Source organism: Sciurus vulgaris (genome assembly GCF_902686455.1).
Source record: "Sciurus vulgaris genome assembly, chromosome: 1".
Classification (NCBI taxonomy): Eukaryota; Metazoa; Chordata; class Mammalia; order Rodentia; family Sciuridae; genus Sciurus; species Sciurus vulgaris.
In genome coordinates this window covers 116,646,726-116,660,813 of record NC_136461.1, presented here as the reverse complement: position 1 = coordinate 116,660,813, position 14,088 = coordinate 116,646,726, and the positions used below count along the sequence as shown (strand labels likewise).

The 14,088-nt window shown below is 34.7% G+C and overlaps 1 long non-coding RNA gene across 10 annotated transcripts in view; it reads left to right on the top strand.

Moving 5' to 3' along the window:
- The window catches only part of LOC306640661, an 84,692-nt gene that overhangs the window by 15,731 nt on the left and 54,873 nt on the right, over positions 1–14,088 (top strand). The window contains exon 2 of one of the 10 annotated variants that reach the window (XR_013757854.1): positions 11,948–12,065. The exons of 8 other annotated variants lie outside the window; for them this stretch is intronic. This is a non-coding gene — a long non-coding RNA (uncharacterized lncRNA). Of the gene's footprint in view, positions 1–11,418; positions 12,066–14,088 lie in introns of those variants that run through there. One more of the 10 variants, XR_013757855.1, reaches the window with a different exon arrangement.

The following is a 14,088-nucleotide window of genomic DNA, read 5'->3' as shown; positions in this document are numbered from 1 at the left end:
AGTACTTTATGTTATTATTTATTTGCCTGATTAAAACTATATTAATTATTTTTCAATCAACAGATATTTATTGAATGACTTTTATATTCTAGGTATTTTGCTAAGGGCATAGCAATATAGGGTATACCAAACAGGATTCTTATTCTTATGGAATGACTGGTCTAGTAGAAAATACAGCTTAGTATTACAGTGAATGTTAGGAGATTCACAGTCTGGGTATGAGCACTTGACGGAGAGAACTGTCGTAGTCTAGGAGGTTAGGAAATGTCTCTCTGAGGAAATGGCCTTTACATTGACATGGGAAGAATGAATAGAGTCATTCACGAATTGGGTGGAGGAGAGATCCAGATAGAACTGTGGTCTAGTGAAGGGAAGATATATTTAGAAACTGAAAGGACTTAAAACATAAATCACACATGTATCAGTGTTTATATTTTTTGTTATTGTTTGCCCCTGCTCTGCTCATAGCAGAGTGGAAAATGATAAAGCTAGATATAAGTAGGGACAGTTAACAAGAACAAAAAGTAAGAACCAGTGATGTGTAAAGTACTGTTCTAAATACTTTTCATGTATTCGTTCATTGAACTCTAACAATTTCTGTTTACACCGAAGACAAAAATTAAAGAGCACCTTGTCCAAAAGAACTGAGATCTGAGCTTGTACATTCCGACTATGTAGTATGTGTCCTTAACACCACTGTACCATACTGCAGAACATAGGGTATAAGCTCTAATTGGAATTGGGGTCCTTTATTTCTGAAGGGCAGTAAATAAGAAAATATCCAAAGGTTTTAAGTTTGGGAATGTCATAGACTGATTTTTTTTTTTTAATAACTTTCTGGCTACCGATTGGTCTAGAGGAAAATAAGGCAAATATAGAAAGAAATTAGAAACCTGCTATATTCTGGGCAAGAATTGTTGGTTTTTTGGACAAGTTTGATAGTGGAAGTAGAGAGAACTGGGTGTGATTGCATATTATCTGTGTGGTATTCACAAGTTTTGATGTTAGGTTAAAGGTTGGGAAAAAGGGAACTAGACTGTCAGGATAAATGCCAGTTTTTTGACTTGAGCATCTGGTGACACTGAAATTGGAAAGACTGGAGGATGAGGAATAGACTTTGTCAAGATATTGAACAAATTCCATATTTACTGTCAGCATCTTAAAAGTCTTATAGTGTAATATAATTTATTATATGCAAGTACAGTATGTTACCCAAGGATAGAATTTAGAGTAGGAAAAGACCAAACCCAAGGAGATTCAGCATTTGAGGGGCTGATAGACCAAATCAGGCCAGCAAATAAGGCTGAGGAGTGATGGCCAGAAATATATTAGGAAAGTATATTATCATGGAAATCTGTAGTAGTCTGTGACTTGTCTTCATCTTCTTTTCAGTTTTATTTTATTTTGTTTTTATAGTTGTAGAGGAACAGAATGCCTTTTTTATTTTTATGTGGTGCTAAGGATCGAACCCAGTGCCTCACACATGCTAGGCAGATGCTCTGCCACTGAGCTACAGCCCCAGCGTCCAGTTTTATTTTTATTCTTAATTGACAAAATAATTGTTCATATTTATGGCATAAAGTGTGGTGTTTTAATATATCATTTGTATGTATTGTATAATGATAAAATCAAGGCATTAAACATTCCTGTCACCTCACATGTATCATTTTGGCTTCTTAATCTTGGTACCTTTTGAAGGACAAAAGTTTATAATTTTGATAAAGTACAGTTTATCAGATTTTTCTTTTATGAATCATGCTTTTGGTATCATATTTAAGAAATCTTTGCCTAACATAACAACATTAAGATTTTTCTCTTACATTTTCTTCTTGGAGTTTTATAGTTTTAATCTTAGATTTAGGTCTGTGGTATATTCGAGTTCATTTTTGTGTATGATATGAAGTAATTGAGTTCCTTTTTTTTTTTTTTTTTTTTTTTGCAGATAAATATCCAGTAGGAGCCTTGCGTTCATTTTATTTTAATTTTTGTTGTGCAGGGGTTGAACCCAGGGGCCTTGCACATAGTAAGCACACGCTCTACCTCTGAACTACACTCCCAGCTCCAAGTTCTTCCATTTACTAGCTTTACAATCTTGGCACTAAATCACTCTTCCAAGCTTGTTTGCTCATCTTTAAAATTTGGTTATTTAATCTCACACAATTATTGTCAGAATGAAATGAGTGATATATAACATTAGGTGATGGTATCTAGTAGGCCTAAGGTAAATAAATAATTGAAAAATTTGAAAAACACTTCATGATACCCAAATATTGTTCTTTTATTTCTTTAAATTCATTTCAATGAGAGAATAATGCTCAAGTTTTTGGTTTTCAGAATACTATTGTGAAATTTACTCCTCTGAAATTATCCCTTAAAATCTACCAGCTTTGAACTTTTCTAAAAGCTTTGAGCTTTTTATACTACAGGATGTATTTCAGGGAGTTTTGACTTCTTTGGATTTGTTTGATAATGTTTGATAAATACAATAATTGTCATTTGTCAAATTTTAAACTTTTCTTTGATTAAACAAGTTTGAGTATGTGAAAGCATTAAAAACACAATTTCTTAGCCAAAGAAAAATAATTCATATGTAGTAGCTGTTGAAGTAGTCGGAAATGGTGATTGCATGTTTTGAAGGTAAAGTTGATAGCTTTTGCTGATTGACTGCATTGTGTAGAGTTTGAGAGAAGAGAGTTTAGGATGATAAACAATTATTAGATCAAAATGTTTCTCAGCTCGGTGGCAGGGTGATTTTTTTTTTTTTTTTTTTTTTGTACTGGAAAATGAACCCAGTGGTGCTTTACCACTAAGCCACATTCCCAGCCCTTTTTAGTTTTTATTTTGAGACAGGGTCTTGCTGAGGCTCCTCTCCAACTTGTGATCCTCCTGCCTCAGCCTCCTGAATTGCTGGGATAATGGGAGTGTGCCACTGTGCCTGGCCAGGGTGATTTTTTTTTTTTCTTTTTAAGGCTTCAGATCATTTCACTAGTCAAAACCTTTCAGTCATTTTTCCACCTCAGAGTGAAAAAACAAAGGCCTTGTAAATTTGCAAAGCCCTGTGTAATTGATCCTGTCCTCCCTTTTCATCTCCTACCAGTCTCCCTACTCACTGAGTTGCAGGAATGGGAGGTAAATGCTTCCCTTCTGTTTCTCAAACACTACAAAAGTACTTCCTCAGAGTCCTTGCACTTTATTCTCCCTGACTAAAATCTCCCTCCCCATTTGATACATTGTAAGAAATAGGATGGTCACCTATAAGAAAAAAAAAAATTTTCCCCAGTACTGGGATGAAACCCAGGAACACTAGCACTGATCCACATCCCAGGCCTTTTTAAAATTTTTTATTATTTATTTATTTATTTATTTATTTATTTATTTATTTATTTTTATTGTAAACGAATGGGATACATGTTGTTTGTTTGTACATGGAGTAACAGCATACCATTTGCGTAATCATACATTTACATAGGGTAATGATGTTTGATTCCTTCTGTTATTTTTTCCTCTCCCCCACCCCTCTTTTCCCTCTATACAGTCCCTCCTTCCTCCCCCTCCCAACTCCCATTATGTGTCATCATCCGCTTATCAGTGAGATCATTCAACTTTTGGATTTTTGAGATTGGCTTATCTCACTTAGCATGATATTCTCCAAATTCATCCATTTGCCTGCAAATGCCATAATTTTATTATTCTTTATAGCTGAGTAATATTCCATATCACAGTTTCTTTATCCATTCATCAATTGAAGAACATCTAGGTTGGTTCCACAATCTGGCTATTGTGAATTGAGCAGCTGTGAACATTGATGTGGCTGTATCTCTGCAGTATGCTGATTTTAAGTCCTTTGGGTATAGGCCAAGGAGTGGGATAGCTGGGTCAAATAGTGGGTCCATTCCAAGTTTTCTAAGGAATCTCCATACTGCTTTCCAGAGTGGCTGCACTAATTTGCAGCCCCACCAGCAATGTATGAGTGTACCTTTCTCCCCACATCCTCTTCAACCCTATTGTTGCTTGTATTCTTGATAATCGCCATTCTAATTGGGGTGAGATGGAATCTTAGTGCAGTTTTAATTTGCATTTCTCTTATTACTAAAGATGGTGAACATTTTTTCATGTTTGTTAATTGTTTGTAGATCATCTTCTGTGAAGCGTCTGTTCATATCCTTAGCCCATTTGTTGATTGAGTTATTTTTATTGTTGGTGTAGAGTTTTTTGAGTTCTTTGTATGTTCTGGAAATTAGTGCTCTATCTGAAGTATGAGTGGCAAAGATATTCTCCCACTCTGTAGGCTCTCTCTTTGCATTGCTGATAGTTTCCTTTGCTGAGAGAAAGCTATTTAGTTTGAATCTATCCCAGTGGTTGATTCTAGCTTTTATTTCTTGTGCTATGGGAGTCCTGTTAAGGAAGTCTGATCCTAAGCCAACAAGGTGAAGATTTGGACCTACTTTTTCTTCTATAAGATGCAGGGACTCTGGTCTGATGTCGAGGTCCTTGATCTATTGTGGGTTGATTTTTGTGCAGGGTGAGAGATAGGGGTTTAGTTTCATTCTGTTGCATATGGACTTCCAGTTTTCCCAGTACCATTTGTTGAGGAGGCTATCTTTCTCCATTGCATATTTTTGGCACCTTTGTCTAGTATGAGAAAATTGTATTTATTTGGGTTTGTGTCCATGTCCTCTATTCTGTACCATTGATCTACCTGTCTATTTTGGTGCCAATACCATGCAGTTTTTTTACTATTGCTTTGTAGTATAGTTGAAGTTCTGATATTGCGATACCCTCTGCTTCATTCTTCCTGCTAGGAATTGCTTTAGCTATTCTGGGTTTCTTATTCTTCCAGATGAATTTCATGATTGCTTGCTCTATTTCTGTGAGGTACATCATTGGGATTTTAATTGGAATTGCATTGAATCTGTATAGCACTTTTGGTAGTATGGCCATTTTGACAATATTAATTCTGCCTATCCAAGAATATGGGAGATCTTTCCATCTTCTAAGGTCTTCCTCAGTTTCTTTCTTCAGTGTTTCATAGTTTTCATTGTAGAGATCTTTTACCCCTTTGGTTAGATTTATTCCCAATATTTTATTTTTTTTGAAGCTATTGCAAATGGAGTTGTTTTCCTCATTTCCCTTTCAGCTGTTTCATCGCTTGCGTATAAAAATGCTTTAGAAAATTTTTTATTTTTGAGACAGAGTCTTGCTAAGTTGCAAGGCTGGCCTTGAATTTATAATCCTCCTTCCTCAGCCTCCTGAGCAGCTGGGATTAGAGGCATGTACCACTGCATCCAGTACATCTATAAGAAATTTAAAGAGCATGAAACCCAGGGTAAATTTAAATGCTTAATGTGGTATACACTTTTTAAAAAAATTAGTTCATTTATATTTGATTTTTAATGTTGATAAATAATTATTGCTATTATGTATGATTAATAAAGATCACAGAGCAAAGCAAAAAATTTCTCACAAATGAGAAAAATTAGATTTTACTTATTTTAAGCTAAAAATAAGCTATAATGTGGCAACTTAAATTAAAAAAATTTCTCCAGGATTTAAAGAAAACTTTAATTAACATATAACACTGTATTTGTATTGTGTACTATATAATGCCTTGATGTATATGTAGAAATTTTAAATAAGTTAATAAATTACCAAACTAAAAAAAAGTAGAAAACTCCATTAACTTTTTCATTTATATGTATACATTTATATATATATATACACACACACAGAGACACACACATACACATGTACACATACACACAAGTGTGTGAATGTGCAAAAAACATTTTTTTGGTACTAGCTATTGAACCCAGAGGCATTTTACCATTAAGTCACATACATAGCCCTTTTTTTTTTTTGATAGTTGTAGATATGCAGCATGACTTTATTTTGTTTATTTTTTTTATGTGATGCTAAGGATTTGAACCCAGTGCCTCACGTGCTAGGCATGCCCTCTGGCTCTCAGCCCCAGCCCCTACCCAGCCTTTTTTATTTATTATTTTGAGAGAATTGCTGACTAAGTTGCTTAGAGTTGAGACTCCAACTTGGTGAGTTGAGTCACCAAGTTGCTGACTTTGGCCTTGAACTTGCTGTCCTCGTGCCTCAGCTTTAGAAGTTGCTGAGATTGTAGGCATAAGCTACCTCAGCCAGCTCATTTATATATTGTCACACTAACTCCCTGCATGTGCAATATATCATGTACATGTATTTGCAGTATCTGCTTGACCTTTTCACTTACATGTTTCATAGATACCTAAAGTTTGGCATACTTATTACTGAACTCTTGATCTTCTCTGTCTCTGAACTTCCAGGATATCAACCCATAATGGCGGGTATTTTGATGTTTTTTTCTTTTTTTGTACCTCTTTATTCCAGTGTCTGGTACATAAATGGCATTCAGTAAATGTTTGTTTAGTGAGTCTCTAAATTGTCCACCAGGTCATTTGCTCAAGCCTTCACAAATTTTTTCCCTCATCTTAATGATAAATTGTTAGTTACACCTCTTAATCTCTCAAATTCATCTTTTTCTTCTTCCAGTTTTACCTTTCTTTGTTTAGTATATTAATCTTAAGATTAACATTGTAAGAGTGTTGTATTTCAGAATCAGCTCTTGCTTTCTATCAGTTTTCTACAGCAACCAGAGAGGTTTTCTTGAAATATAAATTGTATCTCCCTGTTCCCCTGCTCAGAGTCTTTCAAATTCCAGATCCTTAAATATCTCAACAAGCCTTTTTGCAAGCTATTCTCATTTATCTTTCATTTCCATTTGGTGTTTTTACTTCTTCAGTTTATCTTCTGTTAATCTTTAAATCTTAGGGACTTTTTAAACATACCATTCCCTTTTTCTGTATCATTTTCACCGGACAGTTTGCCTGGTTCTTTTCTACTGAGACTTTGAGTCTCAGCTTAAATGTTAAATGTTTTTCTAAGATCTCTTCCCTGTCCCTCCAGGTTCTCTTGATAATGGCAGTACAAAAAATAAATAAACATCCCTCCTGTTTTAGGACTGGCATTTATAGTAGTCTGTTTTATTTTGCATTTATTACAGTTTATAATTATGCATTTATACAATTTAAGGCCTCTAAAATTTAAGGTTCATAAGGACCATATTTGTATTGCCTATGACTGCATCTAAGAGCACATTTTGAGGCTTTCAGGAAATATTTGTTGCATTAATGAAGGGATAGGTTAAGAATGATGAATCCATAAAGGAAATGATGGATTGGTTGTAAAGGTAGTAGAAAATCTGGTTTAGAGTGTGTCATCATAGAAGCCAAAGGAGAATTTCAAATGTAGTAAGTATGCCAGATGTAATTGAGAATAAGATGATCAGAACTAAAAATTAGTTTCGGAAGGAAAAATAACGTAGTAGTTAAGAGGAACAAGGCTGACCTGGTTCAGCTTTTATTGCTCATCAAGCTTTTTTTACATGTGTAAAAAGAGAGTAACTACCTCTTGGTGATTGTGAGGTGAAAATGAAATATATAAAACATTAAGCTTAGAGCTTTACACATATTAAAACTCAGAAAATACTAGTAATTTTTTTTATTACTTTTAAGTTACTAATGTTAAACTGAGGATTCATTAGTAGGACTTGTTAAAATTTACAGTTGATTTTTATATTGTCTTTTTAAATAGTGTATAATCATAAAGTGTGACTATATTCTTATGATGGGGGTTCTGTATCTTAGACTAGAACATCTTTTTTTAAAATTTTGTTTTTTGGTCTTACTGGGAATTGAATTTAGGGTCTCATGCTTGCTGGGCAAGTACTCTACTACTTAGTTATACCCTTAGCCTCAGAGCCCTTGTGTATTCGTTAATTTTACCAGATCTATTGTTTATTATTTGGATGTGGGATTAGTATGGCAAGTATTTAGGGTGACTAGAAGTCTTCACTATATAGAGGGAATAGGGTATGGATATGATAAACAATTTTTGATCAATTCCTGTTCAAAGTACACACACACACACACACACACACTCGCTTTGGGTGCTGTGAATTGAATCCATGTGCTACTAATAAGCACACGGTCTACTGCTGAGCTCTGCTCATGGCTGAAGTCCATTTGTATTGCTTTCTCAGATTTAGTCTGTTATTGCAGAATGTACAGTGATTACATTATGAATCCCTGTGAATTTTGACTCTTTAAAATTTTGAGTGTCTACCATATGGTTAGGTTATCATACATTGTGTTGATATAATGTATGTGTCCTATTAATATGATTTTTCCCAGAGAGTTGTTCACTGCTGTAATGATATGTGCAAAAGAACTTTGTGCTATAAAGATGTTTGTTTTCTTTGCATTTGTACGGTAGACCATTCTGGATTGTTCCAGAGATTTAAAAACATAAATCTCAAAGTGGCATTTGTCAAATAAAGTTTGAATTTACCTCTTTGAGTAGAGAAATTGTAGTGGTCTGAGTTCTTTATTCCTTTTTGGAACTCGATTTTCAATTAAATATATTGTATTAAGGACCAGAATAAGTTGTATAACAACATGACAGCCTTGACCTGAATGGAACACCTAGATTGTATAGATAAATCTTTCCAAAAGCTGAAAGAATGTCATTCACAAATACTTGCTTTGAAAGTTCCAAAAACTGCATTCTGACAGCTGCTATAGGGGCTGTTTTTTAAAGTGTACATTCAGTAGGTAAAAAGTACTCTTTGTTATGAAGTATGTTCAGAATTTGAGTATATCTTTATTAGAAACACTTTCATTTGGTATGTGGAGTTTGACAGTTTTTATTTCCTATTTCCACTGCCTAAATGGACACACAAAATATGCCCATAGGCATACCTTCTGTTTTCATCCTTGATTTTCTTAGGAAATATAATATTTCTCTTTTTATATACATTTCTAGAGGGATTATCAGTGTTTTAAAATCAATCTCTTTTCTGTTTATTGATATCCTGATGTTTTATATATGTCACTCGGATTTACTTTTTTTCATTTTTAAAGTGAAGAGAATCCTGCTTCTCCCTGACCCTTCTCTTTTTGGTGGGGGGCGGGGAGGGTGTTAACCAGAGGTTGAACTCAGGGGCACTGGATCGCTAAACCACTATTTTTGTATTTTATTTAGAGACAGGGTCTCCCTGAGTTACTTAGTGCCTCACTTTTGCTGAGGTTTGCTTTGGACTCACCATCCTCCTGTCTTAGCCTCCTGTCTTAGCTGCAATTACAGGTGTGTGCCAGGCCCTTCTCTTTAATGTTTTGACAGTGAATAAGTACAGGTCAAAAATGATTTCCTTTCTTTGGCCAAATGCCAAAATTCTGATTTCTATTTATAAATATTAAGGCTCCTGGAATTCTTTCATGACATAAAAACAAAAAATTATAGGGAAATTTAAGAAAGTTTGTGTTTGAGAGTAATGAATGTAAAGGTAATTGCTTTTGTGTAAAGTGTTTGCTTTTATTTCACAAATAAATTGTTTTAACAACTAACCAAAAAGATCCATGGCAGGTACATCAGTTTGCCATTTGTAACGTGAAACCCAGGATGGTCATTAGAAATTAGGAACCAAGAAAGGGAAAAGTAAAATAGAAAAAGGACAGATTAGAGCCAGTAAAGTAAAACTCACATAAGATGTGAAATTAATTCAGTAAATATTTTTGAAAACCTACTTATTGTGACATGTACTGTTGTAGGTGTTAGGAAATAGAGACAATAAACAAATAAATGTATTGTGTACTTGATGGTGAGTAGAGCATTGAAATAAATAAAATCGCATAAAGAATGTGAGATGAGGATGATGAGAATGGGGATTTTTCTATCTTATATAGGGTTGTTAAGGAATGCCTTTTCTGTAAGTTTACATTTAGGTGAAGACATCAAGTGAAAAAGGCCATACAATTGTCTGAGGTAAGGGTGTCTAGTTAGGCAGAATAATAAGTGAAAAGGCCCTGAATTGTAAGACCTATTTTTTGTTCTTTTTTGGGAAACTGAAGGAAGACCTTGGTACCCCCTCCTTGGAACTGAGTAGGGAGACTGGTAGAACATGGAAGTGAGGTAGAGGGTAGATTGTAGGGTATATAGGGTATATTAAATACTTTCTGTACACCCTTATAAGAAATGTGGCTTCTCTTGAGTGAGATAGAAAGCCATTATGGTTTTGATCAGAGGAGTGACACAGTTGACTTAGGACCATTTTGCTGCTGACTTGAGAATACTGTAAGAGATATGAGAACTGAAGCCAGGAATGAATTAGAACACTGTTGCAGAATTCCAGGTCAGATAACATGATCATTTTTATCTGATGCCTGCCAAAATAGTGAGAAGTTAGTTACATTCTACATATATTTTGAAGGTAGATCTGACACAGTTTGCTGACCGAATGGGCATGCAAATTATGAGGGACAGAAAGGAATCAATTCCTGATTAGAAATTTTTTAAAATTTCTGGTTCAGGTTGTTGTTTGTTGAGATGAGGAAACACATGAGAAGAATAGATTTCTGTTGATGAGCTAAGATGAATATAAATTAAACATGTCAGGCTTGAAGTGCCTATTTATTACACATCCAACCAGTGTGTCAAGTAGGCATTTAGTATAAGAGTATGTAAGACCTCTGGAAGAGGTCTCTGCTTGTCTTTATCTGGAGATGGATATTTGTGAATCATCGATGTTAGATGTAATTTAAAACCAAAAGACTGGATCAGGTCATTTAGGAAGTAAGTGTAGATAGAATAAGGAAGATGCCCTAGGACACTCATACTTACCAGTCATGAAGAAAAGAACCAACAAAGGAGAGGCTGACCAATCTGTGAGAGTGGAGAATTAAGATAGGTATTCTAGAAGTCTTGTGAAGACAGGGACGGACTGTTTTGCTCTGCCAAATTTTGTTGAGTGGTCAGGTGAGATGAGACGACTGAGAATTGATAATCGTACTTAACAACAATGAAGGTGACCCTGAACAGTTTGTGGGGAGAGGTGACTGAAAGTGTGATTGTGTAGTCATGAGAAAAAGAAAACGAAGATTTGAAGATAGGGACTATCGAGAACTCTTCCAAGAAGTTTTGTTGTAAGGATAAATAGGGAATTGGGAGGCTGGTGGAGGATATGGAGTATAGTTTTCTTGGGTGAGAGTTTGTTTTCATGCTGATTGGCATTATGCAGAGGAAAGGAGAGATGATATAAGTGGAAAAGGGGGATGTAGTTGCATAAAACAAAATTGATAGGATTTAGTCCTTAAGGAATTAGAAGTAGAAACAATTTATGTATTATAAAAAGAAGGAAGGCAGAGTCTGTAGAAATGGATGCAGATAGGTGGAGAGATAAGCAGTAGGTTGTTTTAGCAATTTTCTTCTGATCCTTTCTACCACCATTGTCAGATAGGAAGCAGTTGATGAAGGGAGTGAAGATGAGATGAAATATTTGTCTGAAAGGGTGCTGGAGTGAATGCAGAGGAAAGGAGAGATGATATAAGTGGAAAAGGGGGATGTAGTTGCATAAAACAAAATTGATAGGATTTAGTCCTTAAGGAATTAGAAGTAGAAACAATTTATGTATTATAAAAAGAAGGAAGGCAGAGTCTGTAGAAATGGATGCAGATAGGTGGAGAGATAAGCAGTAGGTTGTTTTAGCAATTTTCTTCTGATCCTTTCTACCACCATTGTCAGATAGGAAGCAGTTGATGAAGGGAGTGAAGATGAGATGAAATATTTGTCTGAAAGGGTGCTGGAGTGAATGGATTAGAGAAATAAGTTGGTAGTACTAAGGGTTCACTTGAAGTTATTGGTCAGGAATATAAAGTGAGATCAGTCAGCACGGTTGCTTTTCTTAGACAATCCTTGATGTTACAGAGAAGGTGTAAGATATGATGAGAAATGTCACTGATTAAATTAATATATTTTAGAAAGTTTATAGATAACCATCTATATGAAATGTCTATGTAGAAAAAATTATGAATTTCTCATTGTAACACAGGATATTTATGTAAAATAGGAAAGGACAAACATTTGCTACAGGCCGAACATTGTGTTTGAAGTTAAAGAGGCCTTGAAATTGATTCATTCACTCAAATACTTGTATCTCCAGATGCTGACATGTGGAGTAAGAAAAAGTAAGTTGCCCAAATTGTAATCCTACATGAATAATAATGGATGGATCTGGTCATTGCAAGCTTAAATGTAGGTCTGAGAATATGGGTCTATAGTCCATCCTTCAGAATCTTTGATGCCAAAGGTTTTTTTGTTCGTTTCCCGGCTTTAAAAAAGGGTACATAGATTGGGTGAATTGGCACCAGAGTGTTTGGAAAAGCACTCTGTAATCAACATCTTAATACTTCTGCATTGTAACATATAAATATGCATAGAAATTATGATAATTAAGACTAAAATAGGTGCAGGTCATGTTTGTCACTAATGAATTATGAAGAAACTTGATTTTCAGAGTTTTTTGAATTTCAGGATCCCAAATCCATCATGGAAAAAATAGGACCTTGTACTTTTAAGGGAGAGAAAGCACACAACACAGAAGCAGAAGCAAATATGATTTCTGGGAACAGTTAAGAAAACTGATTGATTGACTTAATCATGGGAGATGTATGTTGAAAATAAGGATAAACAAGTTTGAATAGTTAGAATAGAGCCAATTTATTAAAAACCTTGAATACCATTGTGAAATAGCAGACAGAATTTCCAAAGTGAAATGCTAGGAAGATTACTCTTGAATTGTTTGTGTGATTGAACAGAATAGGGACAAACTAAAAGTTCTGTCATTTGACCATTATTTGCTGAGTAACTGTTTAAAATGCTGCTGCTGCCACTGCTAAAATATTGGGTGTCTTCTATTAAGTCCTTGGTACATGCCAGTCATTGGATTAGGCATTTTTCTGATACTCCTTATAGGAGCTATAAAAATAGTTTTATATCATTGGGTCTTTGTCCTTGAGAATCTTAAAAAATTTTTTGGAAGGAAAAATATTAAGGCACATAGTTAAAACTGTAAAATATTTTACTTCATAAATGGTATTTTCTCAGGGATATGAGATTCTTCTTTTTCCAAATACTAGTCCTGAATCTTTTTCTTTTTAAAATTTTTTTAGTCGTTGATGGATACAATAACTCTTATTTAATTTTATGTGGTGCTGAGGATCGAACCCAATGCCTTATACATGCTGGACACGTGCTCTGCCACTGAGCTACAGCCCCAGCCCCTAGTCCTGGATCTTGAGTCAGACATATTCTTGAAAGGAAGACAAGCCTTTTATTACTCAAGAATAGTAAATTATTTTGTTTTACTTTATATTTACCAGTCAGCCTTCTGATTATATGGTACTCTGGTTTCTTGAGGATCTTTATGTATGGGGGAATACTATACTGTGCAGATTCTTAGATTAGGTGTACCACCTATCAAAATAAATCAGGATGCTGGTTTAAAAATAGATGTGGCCAGGTACAATGCCACACACTTATAATCCCAGTGGTTTAGGAGTCTGAGGTAGGAGGATCACAATTTGAGACTCGCCTCCACAATTTAGCAAAACCCTCAGCAAATTTGTGAGAAGACTGGGAATGTAGCTGGGTAAAGTGCCCCTTGGCACTCAATCCCCAGTAAACTGCCCACCCCCCAAAAGTTACATATTTGGGGAATCGACATATGCCAACTAACTATTTGCTATTAGGAGAACTTACAAAAATAAATTTCTAATTTTCAGAAGTTCTTATAACAGTTTTTATCAGACATTTTTATAATTATTGTTTTATTTATTGTCTTTTTTGCCTAGATTATAAGCCTCATAAGTTTAGGAACTGAGTGGATTTGTTGAATATATATTTCCAGGATGTAGTATAATCCATGGCATATAGTAGGTGGTTAGAAATATTTTTGGATGGATTGAATGAATTCAGAGTTAAATCATACAAGATTATTCCTGCTTCAAAGTCCTAACCTAAAAAGCCTGACAGCATCTAATAAATGAAACTCTGAAACCCACTTAAAACCAGTAAAAGGATCCTCTACCTTCAGTAAAACTGATTTTATTCAACTAAAACATAAGAAATATATTCCTTCAAATCGAACAGTTCTAAAATAAATGAAGTTATTTTTATCTTAGTTTGTTTGCTTGACCATCAGTAGCAAAA